The 19,816-nt window shown below is 38.2% G+C and overlaps 1 protein-coding gene across 1 annotated transcript in view; it reads left to right on the forward strand.

The window, feature by feature from the left end:
• Positions 1-19,816, forward strand: part of PDGFD (platelet derived growth factor D) — a 355,887-nt gene that overhangs the window by 139,087 nt on the left and 196,984 nt on the right. The window lies entirely within an intron of this gene.

Consider the following 19,816-nt stretch of genomic DNA (forward strand, 5'->3'; position numbering starts at 1 on the left):
CCTATACTTGGAATAGGAAGCAGTCGTCAGAACAGAGCAAGAAAACACTGCCTGGTTCAAAATTGGCAAGAGTGTATGGCCAGGGATGTGTCCTATCTCCATACCTTTTCAATCTATATCCAGAACAGATTATCCAGGAGGCTGGACTCTACGAGGAGAAATGTGGCATCAGGATTGGAGGAAGATTCATCAACAACCTGCATTATGCAGATGACACAAACTCTGCTTACAGAAACTGAGGTGGACCAGAAGCACTTGCTGCAAAAGTTCAAGGACTGCACCCTTCAATATAGATTGAGCTCAATATCAAGAAAACAAAGATTTTCACCATTAGGCCAATTGGCAGCATCATGATGGATGGGGAGGAGATTGAGATTGTTAACAGCTTTAGTTTGTTTGGCTCCACAGGCAATACTCATGGCACCCGCAGCCAGGAAATGAAAAGATGTATTGCGATGGAAAAGTCTGCTGTTAGAGATCGCTCCAAAATACTGAAGAGCAATGATGTCACTCTGGAAACTTAGGTGCACCTGATACAGACTATGGTCTTTGCAATCACTTGGTATGTGTTAGAGAGCTGGAAAATGACATAGGATGATAGAAGGAGAATTAATGCCTTTGGCTGTGGTGTCGGAGAAGCGGATTGAATATACGTACCATGGACTTCTAAGAAAACAAACAGTTTTGACCTAGAGAGGATTAAACCAGGCTTCTCCTTGGAGGCAAAGATTCTGAAGTTTTGTCTGACATACTTTGGACATGTTTCAAGGAGATACCTGTCTTTCGAAAAGGGTGGCACGCTTGGGAGGGTGGAGGGACAGCGCAGGAGAGGAAGACCCTCTTTGAAATAGATTAATTCAGTGACTGGGGTAATAGGGTAGGTGTGTTGGAGACAGATTGGCACAGGATAGAACAGGGTTTAGGGCTCATGTACATAGGATCACTATGAGTCAGTTGCAGGCGACTCGACTACATGTAATAACAACGATTTTACCACATTTTATTCTATAGATAATGTGTTACATTTAACAACATTTTATTCAATAAATGCCAGTCATAGAACTATTTGAGGACGGTAATCCTTATTTATTCCTTCCCCTGGTCACTGGCTTAGTATTAAGGAAGTACATTTCTAGCCCAAATTTTTGCAGTTCTTAACCACCAGCTGCTTCCTGGGAGAAAGATGATCCTTGTTCTCCTGTGCGGTTTGAAAACCTGCTATAGTCAGCTGTGGGTCGATTATCACTCAAAGATACACAACAACATAAACAACCCTATTATTTTCATATTTTCACTTAGCATGTCTCATGTCCCGTGTGCTCTCTCACTGCCTGTGCTTTGAATTTGCAATCTTCCCACATACCTCTGTATTAATGTCTATTTATTATTTCTCTGATGTTGACAGCTTGCACTTGGGATAATTCCCACTGTCAAATCATTTTTGGAAAATAAATTCAGCTGCTTATCTTTCCCTCACACATCATTAATGAAAGTGTCCACCAGAAAGGTCACCATCAGTAGTGCCTGTGTCCCCTCGCCACCATTGACCCTGGAGTAGGGTTTGATATATTGGCTTCAGTAATTGTTCTATCCATTTTCAGATAATTCTCAGTTTATGTGGGGTAGGGGCACTTCTGGTCAATATAATTATTTCCCCTTCTCTCTTTATGGTAGTAATATGTTATCTAATGTCACACTGGTGATACCTTAGTACTGAATCTGCCTTGCTACTGAGGGGTATTGCTAGGCAGCTCTTGTGTTTTATTCTCATAGTTAATGATGATGGTTTCTAAAATAATGGAAGGGAGATTTTTCTTTCCTGGATCACCTGACATAGCTGGCTCTTCTATTGCTGGCTCTAATATGTAGATTGATTCACTGCTCATCAGGACCTCTAAAGCCTGAGGAAATAGCAAGGGCAAAATCAACTTCTGTTCTTTTCGCCTGGCTAGCAGCCAATTTACACTCTTTAAAAAAATGCTTAGAATGAGGTTGAGGAATGAAGACTTAAATGGATGTTTGTTTAATGCGTCAGTGTAAGCTACCTTCCTCAGACTTAAACACCCAATGTTACAATTAAAATCTTAGTTTTGAGGGACCTTGTAAGGTTACTATTTCTGACCTCATTTCTTACCTCTCTCTCTCTTACTCCACTCAGGTCACTGGCTTTCTTGTTCTTCCTTGAACACTTTTACTTTGTTCCTGCTTTAGGACCTTTGCATTTGATTTTCCTTCTTTCTGAAATGCTCTTCATCCAGATTTCCTTGAGAATTGCTCTCTGATATCATCCCAGTTTCTCTTCACCAAGCAGCTTCTCAGCTAGGCCTTTCCTGATTGTGTTAAATGAAATAGTGTTTTCTCTGCTTCCATCATGCTCTATTCTCCCACTGCTTTGCTGTTTTCATTCATGAGTTCATCTCTACTTAATAGCATGCACTTCTTTGCTGTCACTGAGAAGCAGTATGTAGACTGGTTAAACACATCAATTCTGGAGCCAAAATCTTGAAATCAGACACTTAATAACCCTGTGACCTTGGAAAAATGTTATAACTTCTCTGTAACTCAATTTCCTCACTTTTAAAATGGAGATATTAACTAGTGCTTACATATTTTCATAAGGGTAAAATGTATAACATGCTCAGAACAATGATGGAGTTTTTGTAATGTGCTGTTGGGTCACTTGCCACTCATAATAATCATATGTACAATAAATCTGAACCCTGCTCTATCCTGTGCCAATCTTACTGTCTCTGACACACCTATCCCCATGGCCCAAGTCACTGATTCATTCTGTCTCATTGAGAGTCTTCCTCTCTTGCGCTGTCCTTCCACCCACCTAAGCGTGATATCCCTCTTCAAGAACTGGTCACTCCTTGCAAAGGAGTCAGACAAAGTATGTAAAAAAAAAGCTTCAGAATCTTGCCTCCAAGGAGCATCCTGTTTTCACCCTCTCAAGGACAAACCTGTTTGTTCTCCTGACAGTTCATGGTACATTCAATACGCTTCTCTAGCACAGGTGCTATCCTTCTATCGATTCCTTGTCACTGTCCAGCTTTCTGATGCATAGCAAGCAATTGGAAGACTATGGCTTGGATCAGGTGTACCTTGGTCTCCAGACTAACATCATTACTCTTCAGTACTCAGACTTTCCCAGTGCAATTTGTCTTTTGATTTCCTGGCTGTTTAGTGCTATGTAAATTATATGTATTATCATTTTTTCCATGTAAAACGAGTAATGTGCCAATGCCGTAACATGGTTTAGTGGAGGCACATGTCATAAAAAAAGCATGAACACCCAATCATGATGCTTATGAACTGAAAAAAAAAAAGATTGTCAGTATAGTTTTTTAATATTAACAGAATCTTCTCTAGTGATCTAGTAGGTAGAGAGAGTTGTGCCATTAACCCAGAGGCAGCCACATGCTTTGAATCTACCAGCTGTTTCTTGGAGAAAGATGGGAATCTCCCTCCCATGCAATTTGCTGTCTCAAAAAACCCCCTGGAGAGTCAGCTTTGAGTCAGTTCCAACTCAATGACTTTGGTTTAGTTTTAAGGTCTGGTTTTTACTTTTTTCCTCTATTGGAAAATAAGGTTAACAAGAACAAAGACAATCATTCCTGGGCACCTGAACAGTGCCTGGTTCACTGCCAGCTTTCAATATCTGGCTTTTAAATGAGCAAGTGAGTGACTTGTCACTAATTAGACTTATGTCTCAACATATTGTCAAAGTATATTTTCATGGCCTAAAAACAAAGTAGCTGTGGAGAATTTAAGTTTGACCTGTAACAGTGGTAAAGGTCAGTCTGTCAGGAGCCAGACGTGGCTTAGAATGCTTGTAAAATAAGGCACTCACATCTGTTCTTCCCATCAGTAGGGTTTTGGTAAGCTTCCATGTAGCTTGGTTGGTATGAAAACTTTCACTTACATTGTAACAAGGAGTTATCGATTAAAGGAGCTACTTTTGAACCAGCTTTTTCAAAGAAGAAAGAGCAGAAATGATAGAATTGAGTTATAATATTTAAAATACCCTCAGTCAAATTTTTCCTTTTTTCTGTTTGGAATTCAATTTTTGTTTCTGCCAAGTTGGCTGGATTCCTGTGGAACAGTAAGTTACCCTCAAGGTGAAGGCCACATCTCCAAAAATAGAGATTTGTGAATGCCTTGCTTGTTAGAATGTCATGTAAAATTATTAAAATATAGCCAAGAGAAATAGCCGTAGGTTGTTACTAATGAGGTATTACATTTGAATTCCAGATATCTGTAGTCCTTTCAAAATGTGCAGTATGTTACTCATTTGTGTCATAATAGACTGAGATAAGTCAGAGGCCATTTAATTACTATTATAAAATAGCAGATTTACTTTTTTTCAGGTGGAGAAGAGGCCGAGGTTGCTAACAATTTTATCTTGCTAGGGTCCACAATCAACCCTCTTGGCACCAGCAGCCAAAAAATCAAAAGATGAATTGGATTTGAAAAGTATGATATCAGAGACCTCTCCAGAGTGGAGCAATGGTATCAGCCTAGAGATTAAGGTGCACCTGATCCAAGTCATGGTCTTCTAAATTACTTACTATGTGTCTGAGAGCTGGACAGTGCCTAGGGATGACATAAGAATTGATTCCTTTGAGTTGTGGTGCTGGAAAAGATTATTGAACATTTGATGAACTATTCCAAGAACAAATAGGTCTGTCCTGCAGAGGGTGAAACCACATTGCTTCTTGGAGGCAAGGCTCATATACTTTGGGCATGTTACCAGGAGGGACCCTTCATTGGAAAAGGACTTCATGCTTGGACAAGTGAAAAGTCAGTGTAAGAGAGGAAGACCCTGGGTGAGATGGATTGACACAGTGATAGTGTTAATGGGCAGGTGTGTCAGAGACAGTGAGAATGGCTCAGGATAGGGCAGGGTTCAGAGCTATTGTTACTATGGTCATTATGAATTGTAGTCAACTTGACTGCGCATAAAAACAACATACTAGAATCATTTTGGCCAGCCGTGAATGAGGGGAAAGATCTCTAGTGGCATAATGCTTTACATAGTGTGCTGTCAAAAGAATGTTCAGTTGTTCAAGTCCAACAGCTGCTCTGCAGGAGAAAGAAAGAGTAAATTTCATGAAGATTTAGACAATGGAGGAGCATTGTGAGTTGCCATGGACTTGATGGCAGTGGGTTTTAATTGTAGAAATTCAAAGTATTTTCTTGGGTAAAAGTTTACAAAACATATTGACTTTCCATTCAATCATTCATAATTATTTTATACTAACAATTACAATTAATTGATATAATGAATACAATGTCTGATCAACCTCATTTTGCCTTTTCCTTCATTTTACTTATTTATTAATTTTTACTCCACTTTCTCTCACTTCCCATCCCTTTTAACCAACCAAGAATGATTGTATCTAAAAAAAATTAAAAATTATTTTATCTGTATGAAATTTTGTTTCCTTTGTTTTTCGTAATAGTAGCCTGATTAGGAGGCTCTGGTGGCTTAGTGGGTAAAGAGTTGAACTGCCAAACTGAAAGAAGGCGATTCAGATCCACGAGCTACTTGGGGTAGAAATACAGGCATTCCCCTCCCATGCCATTTACAGCCTCTGAAAACTGCTGGATGCTCAGCTATGATTTGGTTCTGACTCCACAGCACATAACAATGCAACAACAGTACCATCATTTCCTCTTATTTCTTTTTTCTCCTGTCCTATGTCACTCAGTATAATTTCCTCCAGCGCCTGCTGTACTATGTTTCACACAATCATGGTCATTTTTGGTAATGCATAATACTCCATTATTTGACTGTACCATAGTTTCTTTAGCCATCTGTCCATTGATAGACATGAGTTATTTCTAACTCTTTACTGCTGTAAATAATGTAGTCATAAATGTAGCTGTGTGTGCATGTTGCAGCTCTTTGGATTTATATCTGATAGTGTAATTTATGGACCAAATAATATTTTTATTCCCAACTTTCTAAGAACAGGATTAATTACTTGCTGTAGTGATTATTCCATAATCACATTCCTACCAGTAGTGTATGAGAATTCCAATCTCTCCACACTGTGCCTAGTGTTTGTTGCTTGTTATTTTATTGAACTTTGTTATTGTTGCTGGGATAAACTGATCTCATTGTTTTGATTTTCATTCTCTGTAATAGCTAATGATCTTGAGGATTGCCACAGTACACAGACTAATGGAATGGAATTGAGAACTCAGAGATAAATCTATCCCCCTATAAACAACTGGTTTTAGCAAAGAGATTAAATCTGTTAAGTGGAGAGAGCACAGCCTGTTTTTAACAAAATGGTGGCAAAATTATTCCAAAAATTGGAACGAGATCTATTATTCACACTGACTAGGGAGATTAGAAGGAGAATTGACGCCTTTGAGCTGTGGTGCTGGAGAAGAGTATTGAATGTACCATGGACTGCCAAGAAAACAAACAGATTCAACCTAGAGAGGGTTAAACCAGGCTACTCCTTGGAGGCAAGGATTCTGAGGCTCCGTCTAACATACTTTGGACATGTTGCCAGGAGGGACGGGTCCTTGGAGAGGGACATCATGCTTGGTAGGGTGGAGGGGCAGTGCAGGAGGGGAAGACCCTCTATGAGGTGGATTGATTCAGTGACTGGGGTAATCAGGATGGGTGTGTCAGGGGCAATGTGATTGGCACAGGATAGAGCAGGATTTAGGGCTGATTGTTGTACATAGGGTTGCTATGAGTTGCAAACAACTCGAAGGCACATTAACAACAACAACAACATTCCAAAACAAGATCAAGGTGGGTCAAGAACCCAGGCTTGAAAACTAGACCTGTAAAGTACATGAAAACGACCAAAACCCTGGGGAAAATTTATGATTTCTAATCTATGGCAAATTTATGATTCCTGTCCACCAGCTGCTCCACAGGAGAAAAATGGGCCAGCTTCTCCTGTTCAGTTAACTGCCTCTGAAAACCCACTGGCGGGTCAGCTACAGGTCCTTTATGACTCAATGGTACACAATAAAACAAAAATCTATTTATATACCCCTACGTAGCAATTATAATTTAAAAATGCCCAATCAGTATTTGGACATCATAAACATTAAATCCTTATGTGCGTCAAAAGAGTGAAAGACACCTACGTAAGGGTGAAAATACTTGGAAATTACATGTCTGATAAAGGACTAATCTCTCAAATTTATTGAAAATTCCAATACTTCCACAAAACAAGAAAAAGACAAAAACCCGCAATTACAGAATGAACAGAAGACATTGCTCACAAAAGACATCAGATGAATATAATGCATTCAATCTGACCATTCCATCTCCCCAGTCATCTTTCCCGTCCAGCGAGGGAGCTTAAGAAGACTGACTCCCTGTTTTTATAATTTTCTGTGAAACTTTAACACATCTGTTTCAGGGGCTTCCAAACATTGTAGGAAGGCATAATGCAAATGGAGATTTAGAATATACTCATTTGCTTTCTAGAATGTAGCACTGCATCCTGAAGCATGTGGTTTGAGGCCACCAGTTGCTCCGCTGGAGGAGGACGAGCAATCTCCTCCCATGTGATTAACTGCCTCTGAAAACCTACTGGAGGGTAGCACATAGATCTGTCCCTACTCTAAGGTACACAACAACAACAACAGCATCAGCCACTGCGTGAACTCTGCTGTTGTTAGGTGCCTTTGTTCAAGATAGCCATCAACTCATGGTGACCCACACAAAATAGGGCTTATTGGACTATTGTGATTCACAGAATTTTCCAAAGGAGGGTATAAGACCCCTTTCCCCCCAAAATATATTTATATATGTTTCAATAGGAGAAAAAATGTAGATGTGTATCGTTACTATTTCTACATCATAATATCTGCTAAACTTTTAATACTATTTAATATTAATCAATGAGCATAGAGGAATAGGATAGAAAACGTTTTACATTCTAAAATTTGAACAGACTTTTCTATTTCTGAAAACTCACAGAAAAGAACAAGCACCATCTTATTTTTCATGTTATTGAAACTCAGGGGTCATTATATGGTAGGACTTTGAGCATAGGGACCTTGCCATATGGGGACATAAACTCCTCGAGCTTATGGAATATCAATGAAATTGTTTTCTGTCAATTACCGTTTGGAAACCAAGAGAAGGCAATTGGCAGTATTTGAACATAAAATATTTTGTTTTCCTTCTATGCTAACTTCCCATCTGTTGCTTTAACTTTTTGCAGTTATTTCTGTCAGAATAAAGCCTATAGTCTGGCTGCAAGTATATTTATGTGAAAATTGCTTTAATTTCATTTCATTCCAAACATTTGACCAGATAGGCTCTGAATGAAACGGTTAATTTGAAGAACGAGTGGCACAGTTGACAAACAATAGATTGTACATGTTTCTCAATATTCTATTGATGTCACCAATTTCTTTTTTGTTGTTCTCCCCCTTCAATTGTATGAACTACCTTTATTGACCTTCCAGTACCATTTTGATTTTCTTCAAAGTATTTGAAGCGCTGAATCGTACCACTTACCTGTTTTTCTATGGACACTTTTCAATTCTTTTCTTTCATTGGAACATCATAATTTTGTCCTCCTTAGCCTCTAGCTCCCAGATTCTTTACACTTTTTACCCAGAGAATCATGGGCCTTCTGTGTTCCTGTCTCTCTTCAACCAGGCACTTAGTAAATCTTCTTCTACAAATCATCTTCAGTCTTGTCAAGACTTATTTTTTTCTTTTATCTCCCTCTTTTGTGAAATCCTCCCTCATTGGTAGAGCCATTTATAGCTTAAAATAATTGTGACACATCATTACTTATTTGTGCTTCTTCTGAAGTTTCTTCTCCTTTGTTTAAATATTCTTTTTAAATGTTAAAACCTAGATTTACCTGGAAATTTCAATTCTATTTTTACCATTACTGTTAATGTAAATTATCTTTACTGTTAGTGTAAATTATATAATTTGGTTTTGTCAGCAATTTTAAGGATACAGTTTCTGAAAGTGAAACACTCTTTTATGAAGATTAAAAAGTACAGCTTCAGTATGGATTATGTTATAGCATAAAGAAAGCAAACATTCCTCACAAATAGACCAATAAGCAACATCATAATAAACACATAAACTATTAAAATTGTTAAGGATTTCATTTTACTTAGATATATAATAACCATCTTTAGAAACAGCAGGCAAGTAAGGAAATCACATACTGAACTGATCAAATCTACTGGAAAAGGTATCATTAAGGTTTAAAAGGCAAAGGTAGCACTTTGGGCTCTGGAATATGCTTATATTTTCAGTTGTCTGTCTGTTTATTTAGATGCAGCACCAGGGCATCAGAAGTGAGGGGGGTGTGTGTGTGTGTGTGTGTGTGTGTGTGTGCACTGTGCGCCTTTACCCTCATCTGGTGTATAAAACGCACATGGATTTCTATGGAGATTAATATAGGAGAATATTATCTTCTAATCTTTATGATGTTCTCAAAATAAGCTTCCCAGATTAGGAATAAAGGAAAAACTAGATTTATAAAATTATTTCTCAAAAATAAAGACAATCGTCAGGAAATGTTCAGTGCAGGAATGTGAATGAGACAAAGCCACCCCAGGTGAGATCATCTCAACCACCAGTTAAATGGATCTGATGAGAACTGCAAATGAAACACAGCAGCACTGTAAGTTCCACTTTTCTGAAGATAAACTCTTAGAATTTCTTAGATTTTTAAGAGTTGATCTGGACAGAAAACAAGCCAGAGCATAAAAGAAACTTTGACTCAGGATCTATTAGGAGAACAGTGAAAATGTTTTCATTTGTAGTAAACTTGCTAGTGATTAATAAAATATTGAGAGATGGTAGCTCATCCAAAAACTCAGCCTTATCTCATCAATTGTTTTTGGTATGTGCCATATAGTTGATTACGATTCATAGTGACTTTTGTATACAAAGCTCTGAACGATTTGGCTTGATCCTGAGCCAATCTCACTGCTTCTCATACACCTAACTTCATTACTCAAGATACTGTGCCAATCCATCTCATCTGGGTTCTTCCTTTTCTGTGCTGCCCCTCCACCCTGCATGATACCATTCTCCAAGGATTGCTTCCTCCTGGCAACATGCCCAAAGTACATGAGACAGAGCCTCAAAATCTTTGCCTCTAAGAACAAACCTGGTTTCACCCTCTGCAGGACAGACCTGATCTCTTGGAATACACCATAACTCAAAGTTATTATTTTTTTTTCTTCTATCACCTTTAGTCATGGTCCAGCTCTCTGATGCATAGCAGTAAATTGAGAAGGTCATGGCCTAGATCAGGAGCACCTTAGTCTCTAGACTGACATTGTTGCTATTCAGCACTCTGGAGAGATCCCTGACAGCCCAGTTTCCCAATTCAATTGGTCTTTTGATTTCCCGACTGCTGTTACCAAGAGTATTGTCTTTGGAGCCAAGCAAACTGAAATTACTAGCAATCTCCATCTGTTCTCCATCTATCATAGTGCTGCTAATTGGCCTAGTGGAAAGAATCTTTGTTTTCTTTTTGTTAAGCTCCAATCCATATTGAAGACTGTCCTTGACTGTGTGCAGTAAATGCCTCAGGTCCTTTCCAGTTTCAACAATCAAGGTGTGTCATCTGCATAATACAGGTTGTTGATGCTATGGTGCCACATTCCTCCTCATAAAGTCTAACCTTCTGAATGATCTGTTTCATATATAGATTGAAAAAGTATGGAGACATGACACATTCCTGATGCTCCTTCTTTGATTTTGAACCATGCAGTGTTTCCTTGCTCTATTCTGAAGACTTCTTTCTGGTCTATGGAGAGGTTTTGCAAGAGCACAATTTGATTTTCTGGAATTCCCATTCTTCTCACGCTTAGCCACAATTTCTTGTGTTCCACATAATCAAATGCCTTTGCATGGTCAATTATACACAAATAAATAGTCCTCTTATTCTCTGTTTTGGGCCAAGATCCATCTAACATTGGCTATAGTATCCCTTGTGTCATGACCTCTTTTAAATACAGCTTGTATTTCTGGTAGTTCTCTGTTGATGTGCTTCTCTAGTTGCTTTGGGATAATATTCAGCAGGATTTTGCTTGTGTGTGATATTAGTAGTACTGTTCGGTAATTTCCATACTTTGTCAGATCACATTTAAAAAAAAAAGGAATAAATATCGATCTCTTCTGGTCAGTTGGCCAAGTGGTTGTCCTCCAGATTTTTTGTCACAACCTGGTGACAGCAGTGAGAGCAGTCCAGGGCTGCATCTGTTGAAATTTGAAAATTGGTATTCCATCAATTATTGGGGCCTTGTTTTATGCCAATTCTTTCACAGTACCTTAAACTTCCTCCTTCATCACCATTGCCTCTTGATCATATATTGTGTCATGAAATTCTGCTATATAAGCCATTTCTTTTTAGTACAATGACTCTGTGTGATCCTTCCAACTTCATCCTTAAGTATTGCAACTCAAGGCTTGAATTTGTTCTTCAGAAATGCTGAGTGGATTCATCCCTTTTGATTTTCCAACTCTAGCTCTTTGTACTTAGCTTTTTATTACTGAGCTTCCCTATGAAATCTTCTATTCAGCTCCTTAACTTTCTGATTTCTTCCCTTTGCTTTGTCTCCTTGGCATTGTAGTGGAGTCTTTTTTGACATTCGTCTCTGTCTTTTCTTCCTCTTCTGTCTTTGTTATGTCTTTATCCCTTCTTCATAGATGATACTCTTGATACCCTCTCATACTTCACTCATTAGTGTTCAAGGCCTAAAACCTGTTCCTGAGATTATTTTTAATTTCAGGTGGTATAGACATATTTTGGTTCTTCTGATTTGATTTCATTTTCTTTAGCTTCAGTTTGAACTTGCATATGGTTAATCGTCTCTTTCACATTCAGCACCTGTCCTAGTTTTTGCAGCTGATACTGAGTTTCTCCAATGATTCTTCCCACAAATAACATCAATCTGATTCCTGTGCAGACCATCAGATGAGAACCATTTAGAAACCATTCGTGTTTCTTATAAAAGGTATTTACCATGAATAAATAATTAATTGTACAAAATTCTATAATTCTATCTCCAGCCTCATTTCTGTCACCAAATCCATGTTTTCCAATTACTGATCCTTCTTACCTGTGCCTAACTTTTGCATTACAGTCATCCATTATTATTAATGCATCTTGGTTACATGTTCAAACAAATTCCATATGCAACAGTTGGTAGAAATCATCACTTTCCTTTTCTTTGGCTCTGGTTGGTGATGCATATATTTGAATGATAGTGGTATTAACAGCTTTTCCTTTAATGCATATATATCATCACCTACATATAAAAGTAATGCTTGCCCCTATGGCAGTTCAAATCCACCAGCACAACTTAGGAGAAAAATGAACAATCTCCTCTTGCGCAGCTTACAGCCTCCGAAATTCAATGGATGGCCACCCCGAATCCATTCTAACTGGACAGCAAGAGAGACATACAGTGTTTTATTTAAACAGAGGGAGGATTGGGTAGTTAAAAGAAAGTCAGGGTTTATTTTATTTTTCTCTCCTATAGAATAGGGTTCTTGTGTTCCTAGGGTCACTATGAGTCATGCTCGACTCAATGGCAATCAACAACAATAACAACAATCTATCTTTACCTTCCTCTTTGGCTTTTCAGTTTCCTGTTAAGCTGAAATATTAGCTAGGAATGTTGACATTGATTTATACTTTTGCACAAGAAGTTGCCTTTTTGTGCCTTTTTCTTTACTGGATATTGAACATCAGCAAATTATCCTTTTACAAGTGACATCCTGAAAGAAGTTTAAATTTCTTTTACCTTAAAAGGCAACATTTAGCACCTATACTGAAGGTACTTTCTCATGTACAGGCATGTATTTGTGTTTTATATTTCAAACCAAATACCCACTGATGTCATATCAATTCTAACTCATAGCAGATCCCCATGGAATTTCCAGGGCTCTAAATCTTAACAATCAGAGATGACTTCTTGCCACTAGGTCTCCAGAGCTCCCACCAATGAGTGGAGACTGCCCATCTTTTTCCTGCAAAGCAGCTGGTAGATTAGAATTATAGGCTTTTTGGTTAGAAAGGTGAAACAGAACAAATTACACCACCAGGGCTTCTTGTTTTATCTTCAAAGGAGTAGTTTTTCCTTTTGAAAAAAAAAAGAGAAAGTTTTTGTCCCAATATTTAAAGAACGAAGTCAAAATTATATGGTCTACAACTTTCAAACATATGTCTTCATGTTTATGTGTTCTAGAATACAGTATTGTGGTGTTGAAAAATATGGTTCTCACGATGGTGAGATTTCTCTTAGGTGAGATGGGAATTTAAATGAGCATTAGGTGAAATAATGGGTTTAATGGCTTTTTAAATGGCTTGTTGTTTTTAATAAATTAGATCTGTTTCTTCATGTAATTTACTTGATGATGTTTTCTAATGAGAGGAAAGAAAAGGGCGCTGGTTTATCAATGTCCTTGTACTAACTTTGCAGTAATAGATATTTTTAAGTTCCTTATTTCAAACTAGAACATTTAGGGAAATATAATTTTTGGTTTTGTTTTCCTGAAACAAGAATAGCCATTTTTTGATACATTGAATATATATTTTATCTACTTCCTCTTGAATTCATTTCTTCATCTTTCATAACTCAATCTGAGCTCATTGCCCTCTGCTTACCAGACATAACCAACTCATAGCTGATCCTCCCTTGGGTTTCTGAGACTGTAAATTACATAGGGGAGGAGATTGCCAATCTTTTTCCTGTGGAGCCTCTGGTGGACTCTAATTGCCAAAGAGGGTTGAACTTTGTGTTATCAGTTCAGCTCCCTATAAACTAGGCCACTAGGTATGGTAAAAACATACTACTAGTTGTACATTCAAATTAACCTACTCTTGGTTATAAGTGTGCTTCCTATCACCGCCAGCAACAACAACCGTAATTGCCATTATGTTGATTCTGATCATGGTGACCCCACATGCTTGAGTGTAGCTCTGTCTGAGCCCTAAAGGTTTTTTGGTTTTATTTCCATTCATTCATTGTTGCACTTTTCTCCTTGTCCACCCCTCCATCCCCAATTTACTCTTCTCTTTGAAAAGTAAAAGAAAAATTATTTCATTGTTATAAAATCCCTCCACCAAAGTCTACTCCACTATGGAGCCTTCATTCTGGACTCTTATCATCACAATAATACCTAATCATATATCCCTTTTAAACAGTTCTCTCCCTCATCTGTTTCAATGCAGTATACATAATTTATCCCATCTTTCTCACCTACCCCCAATGCTGATGTCAGTCCTGTTGACAAGAGTGTCATTATGCATTATTTGTCCTTTTATGACTGAGATATTTCACTTGGCATAATGTCCTTCAAGGTCATCCATTTTGTATAATATTTCATGAGTTCCTTGTTTTTCAATGCTTCATAGTATTCCATTGTGTGAATATATCACAGCTTCTCTATCCATTTGTTTGTTGATGGGCACTTAGGTTGTTTTCAACTCTTTGCTATTGTGAACAAAGCTGCAATAAACATGGGTGTGCATATAACTGCCTGGGTGGCAGTTAGCGTTTCTTTGGAGTATATTCCCAGCAGTGGAATTGCTGGGTCAAATAGTATTTCTATTTGCAACTTTTTGAGAAAATGCCATACTGCCTTCTGTAGTGGTTGTACCATTTTACACTCCCACCAACAGTGAATAAGGGTTCCAGTTTCTCCACAACCTCACCAGCATTTATTGTTTGTGAGCCCTAGAGTTTTTAATGACTGTAGAAAGGTAGATACTTTGAATTTCTCATGACTCTGTGGAGGGAAAACCTGGCTGTATGCTCCTGTAAAGACTGTAGCCAAGAAATCTTAAAGGGATAGTTCTACTCTAGTTCTTTAAACGGATAATTTCATGGGCTGTGAATATGTCAAAATTTCCTGAAGAGTGACTAACAACAGTCTTACAGAAGTAGATCATAAGACTTTTCTACCATAGTACCTTCCATGGTTTTGCTAAATGGGTAAAGACCTCCAACTTTGTGCGTAGTACCACTCAGCTGTCTTGGAGATGATTCCTCCTCATAGCAACTCCATCAGATTTGGAGGCTATAATAGGAGTTGACTTTCCATCTTCCTCCCCAAGAGCCATTGGTGGATTCAAACCACTGATTTTTTTTCCATTAGCAAACCTACACGTAACACATTGAAATCCAAATCTTTTTTGTCACCGATGGGCCTCTACCTGTTGTTCCACCCATGTATATTTAGCACCACAATTCAAAGGCATTGATTATTCTTCCATCATTTTTATTCACTATTGAATTATCAGATGCACAGTAAGTAATTGAAAAGACTATGGCTGGCTTGTATGAGGCACATTGTAGTCTTTAAAGTACATCCTTGCTCTTCAACATTTTGGAGAGGCCCGTGACTTCAGATTTTCCCAGTGCAACACATCTTTTGATTTCCTAACTGCTGATACCAAGGTTGTTGATTATTGAGCCAAATAAGATAAATAATTCACAATTTCAGTCTTTCCTCATGGTGTTGCCTATTGGCTCAGTTGTAGAGAGAGACAATAATTGTAAAAAGCATTGAGCTTGGATATTTGAAAGTTTTGTAGTAATTCTGATCCTCAATTTTCTGTCTATAAAATAGACTTGATAATAATCCTCAAAGAGGTTTACTGTGAAGTTTAGCAGCATTAATATATGAACAATACTTTGCATAGCACCTGTGTACAGAGTAGAGTTGCAAAAATGTACTGCAATCACCTAAAATCAATCCATTTAAAACTTAATTGATTAGGACATGTATTAAGTGTATTAAGAATTGACTTGAGATGTTAAATCCATGAAACTAATATTTAAAATACTTTCTAGATTGAGAGACAATAAAAGAAGGGCACTGTTCAATTAATTTACTTTATTTATTGACTTTCCTTTGAGGTCATTGCTTTTTAATTCAATGAAAGTATTTTTAATTTATAAATCCATTTGCTTAAGTAATATTTGTAGGAACTGGAATATGTCCAAAGGAACATGACAGAAATTTTTAGCAGTTTTCAACATGTCTGATGTAGAGCAATTAAATAATCTGATTAAATCACACACACAGACACACACACACACACACACACACACACACACACACAGACCCAAAAAAAACTATAAACATGACATTGATGTCATATAAGAAATGATTACCTTATTACAGAGAGATTAAATTTATTCTTGACAGAAGGAATGAAGACTAATAGACTTGGGTTCAAATAGAATTTTAACCAAGACTTCTTTCTTAGCATCATAGCTACCACAGATGGGCAGGTTACCTCACCATAGGAATTTAAAAAGATGCTTCATGAAAATAGCAAAATTGTGCCAGAAAATTCGATTATAGAATTGGAATGAAGGTGGAATTGCTGTGGTTGGAATAAATTACATTTAGACTGTTGTTTAGCTTAAAGATGCTGTCATTTTTTTTTATTGGTTTGCTTACAAATTCTGTATAATTGTGTTTCACATTGTTCTTTATTCACATTATGTTTTATACAATCATTCTCATGCATTATGTTTTATAAAATTAATCACCATCGGACCTTGCCCATTATTACCCTGTCTTTTCACCCAGATCCTTCCAGTTTGCTTCTCCTTCCCTAACCAAACTATACAACCCTGTGGTTTCATCCCTGCCCATCCTCACCCCTCCATTCCCACTCCTTCCCAAATTGAGTTCCCAAATCTATTTTACTAGTTATCCTATTTTTACAATAATGGTCTTATGCAGTATTTGTCCTTATGAGACTGAGTTAGGTGTCACTTTCAGACCTATTTTTGTGCCATACATACTGATAGGCTATATACTAAGCTTATTTGGCATTGAGTATTCTAATATGGCACGCAGATGAGATAATTTTATGTTGTTATTGTGTGCCATTGAATCATACTCAACTCATAGTTAACTCTCCAGCAGGTTTTCAGGGAGAGTAAATCACACAGGCAGAGCTTTCTCATCTTTCTCTCTTGGAACAGCTGGTGGATTAGAACCGCCTGCTGTTGAGTTGGTAGTTCAACTCCTTAACCACTGGACCACCAGAGCTCCCTGGCTTTGCGTATATGGATCATAAACCTGAATCTGGAAGAAAATATCAAGGGGTGCACATATTTTTACCTGTGAAGCTGTCAATGCATTCAGTAGTTCAGTTCTCATTCATTCCAAGGCACATTGCTTATCTGGGCTTTACACTGAAATTCTTCATTTTGCTATATTTTTCATGACAACTTCCTTATCAATGAAAGTAGAGAAGAAGTATGTCCATATGATCCTTTAATGCTGTGGTACTGTGTGTAAGCCTTTGTGCAAGAGTCAACCAGGTTGGGAAACAGGAACTTCGTTTATACCTTTATGGAAGAAGAAAACTGGAACAGATGCTGGCTAGAGAGGAACAGGTGATTCTTTAGCAAGAAAGGTGATCAGTCTCACTAGGAAGCAGATAGAGAGAGAGATGATTATAGGAAAAGGGGGTTTTGTTTGCTTGCTTGTTCTGATCCATTGGGAATGGCTTTAGATCTCCCTAGAGGGGTAACTAGAATAGAATAAAGATTGTTCTAGATTATTAGACAGTACTTGAAAGTAGCCTTTCTTCCCTGATAATTTACAAATGAGAAATCTGAGTTCTAAAGTGAATGAACTGATTTGCCTAAAATACTGTAGAACTAATAACAAAACATATAAGAAGTTCAAGTGGTGCAGAGCAAGCTTAGTGGTAAGGAGTTGCACTGCCAACACAAAGGTACATGGTTTAAATCCACTAGCTACTCCATGGAAGAAGGATGGGCAATCTCCTCTATTTACTGCTCCTGAAAATCTGCTGTAGGGTTATCTATGGGTCAGTTCTAACTCGGAAGCACACCACCACATCAACAGTGGTACAGTGATTATGCATTGAGCTGCTAACCAAAAGGTCAGTGATTCAAAACCACCATCCACTCTCCTGGACAATTTGAAACAGTCAGCTTCTGTAATGATTATGGTTTTGTAACAGGGCAGCTACACTCTGTCCTGTAGGTGCTGGGAATCTTAGTCTACTTGACAGCACTGGCTTTGACTTCTCTGTTTTTCAGAAGTTATCCCTTTTGACTTTGAATCCACTGTTGTTTCTGATACCAGTATTGATTACCAGGCACTTATAATCCTAAAACATTTGCTCTGAGTCTGATGACCTCCAGCAGCTGAATCTTTTCTCTAATTAACCATGGTTTGTTACTACATCTAGGATCTTCCTTTCCTACTGTCAGTAGTACGGAGAAAAGCTTTGTTGGAAATGAATCACGGATATGAATGAGGCCTTAGAGATCTTCTTATTCAGTTGCTTTTAAATGTCATTTTAATAGTTAAGCTCTTTGTTCAAACCATTTATTAACAGTGTAATATGCAGTGAGGTTTTTCTGTGGGTTTTTTAAGGGGAAGGAATGACTTCATATTGCCGTACTCCTAAAACAACTTGCTTTCCTCTACCCAGTTCTCAACAGTATGCATGCAACCAACAGATTCCTCAAAAGCACTATGATTTGGAAAAAAGAAGGAAATGAAACCTAATTAAGTGCCTACATTTTACAGTCATGGCTTTTGTACATGTGAGGGGAAGATAAAATGATCTTAGAACATCCAAGGCGAAAGATGGCCCTGTGCGGTGGTGCAGGTGCCAGAAATTTGGCCCCAATTCTCAGCGACTCCGTGCACAACAGCTTGGCAGACACCAAGCCATTCTCAGCACCGCCACCCACCGGAGCTTAAGTCCATTGGTGCAGTCACTGTGTTGATGCAGCTAATGGGTTGGTGATTAATATGTTGCTGCAAATGATGGCCATAGCAGTTACACACATTTTTCTAAGCACGGTTGTCAATTTAAAAGTGTGCGGTAACGTTTTAAACTCAGTGTGTAGTCATTCTGCTGATGCCTCCAGTGGTGGGACAATAAACTCAATTATGACAGATTAGCACAATGATTGTATCTATGAACTCAAGCATATCAGCGCTTGTGAGAAAGAGGCAGGATGGGGCAAGGTTCAGACCTGTTCATAGGGCCACTGTGAGTCACCTCGATGGCACCTAACAACAGGAGAAAAATCTTGACTATGGCAAAAGTACCTTGTAGGATGAGGTGCTTGAGTAGACAGTAGCAATGATTGTCTTTAAGGAAAAAGGATATATAAAGTAATAAAGTAATTGGCCATTAAGCTGTCTAAATAAGAGCTACAAGTAAGAACAACTTATGAGTTGTTAAACAATAGGAATGAAGTCAGGACAACAGACCTATTTCTCTCAAAATAAACAATTATTAGAGGGATAGACAAGGCAAAATTCTGATTTCGGGGAGATTGAGTCGTAGTGACCCTTCACTGGGTTCCTGAGACTATTAAATCTTTCGAGGGGGGGACTTGTCATGGAGCAGCTGGTAGGTTTGAACTGCTGACCATTTGGTTCTCAGCACAACTTATAATGCAAACTTGCACTGACTCCTAGTCATTAGAGAGACTATGACATGATTTTGCTTAGATGCTGTGCAGGCTGTGAGTTTTCAGAGGCCTTAAGTCTGAGGAGAGTCGGCTGCCTACTTTTCTCCCACAGAGATTTGAACCGTATATCTTTGCATTGCTAGTGTGTATCCCTTGCCACTAGACCAGACCGCCAGAACTCCCTACCTACTAGGATAATGTCTCTGAAGAAAGAGGCAGGTTTGCCCTCTCATGAATTAATTATCAGCTGGTGGCCTCAGAAGTTGCCTAAGAAGAGGTTGACCACTCCCTGTAAGGGAAATAAATGGAAAGGGGGTTAGGGGCTTAAGTCAAGAAACTTTGA

This window comes from Elephantulus edwardii, unplaced genomic scaffold, assembly GCF_000299155.1.
Source record: "Elephantulus edwardii isolate Elephantulus edwardi_28Jun2011 unplaced genomic scaffold, EleEdw1.0 scaffold00056, whole genome shotgun sequence".
NCBI lineage: Eukaryota > Metazoa > Chordata > Mammalia > Macroscelidea > Macroscelididae > Elephantulus > Elephantulus edwardii.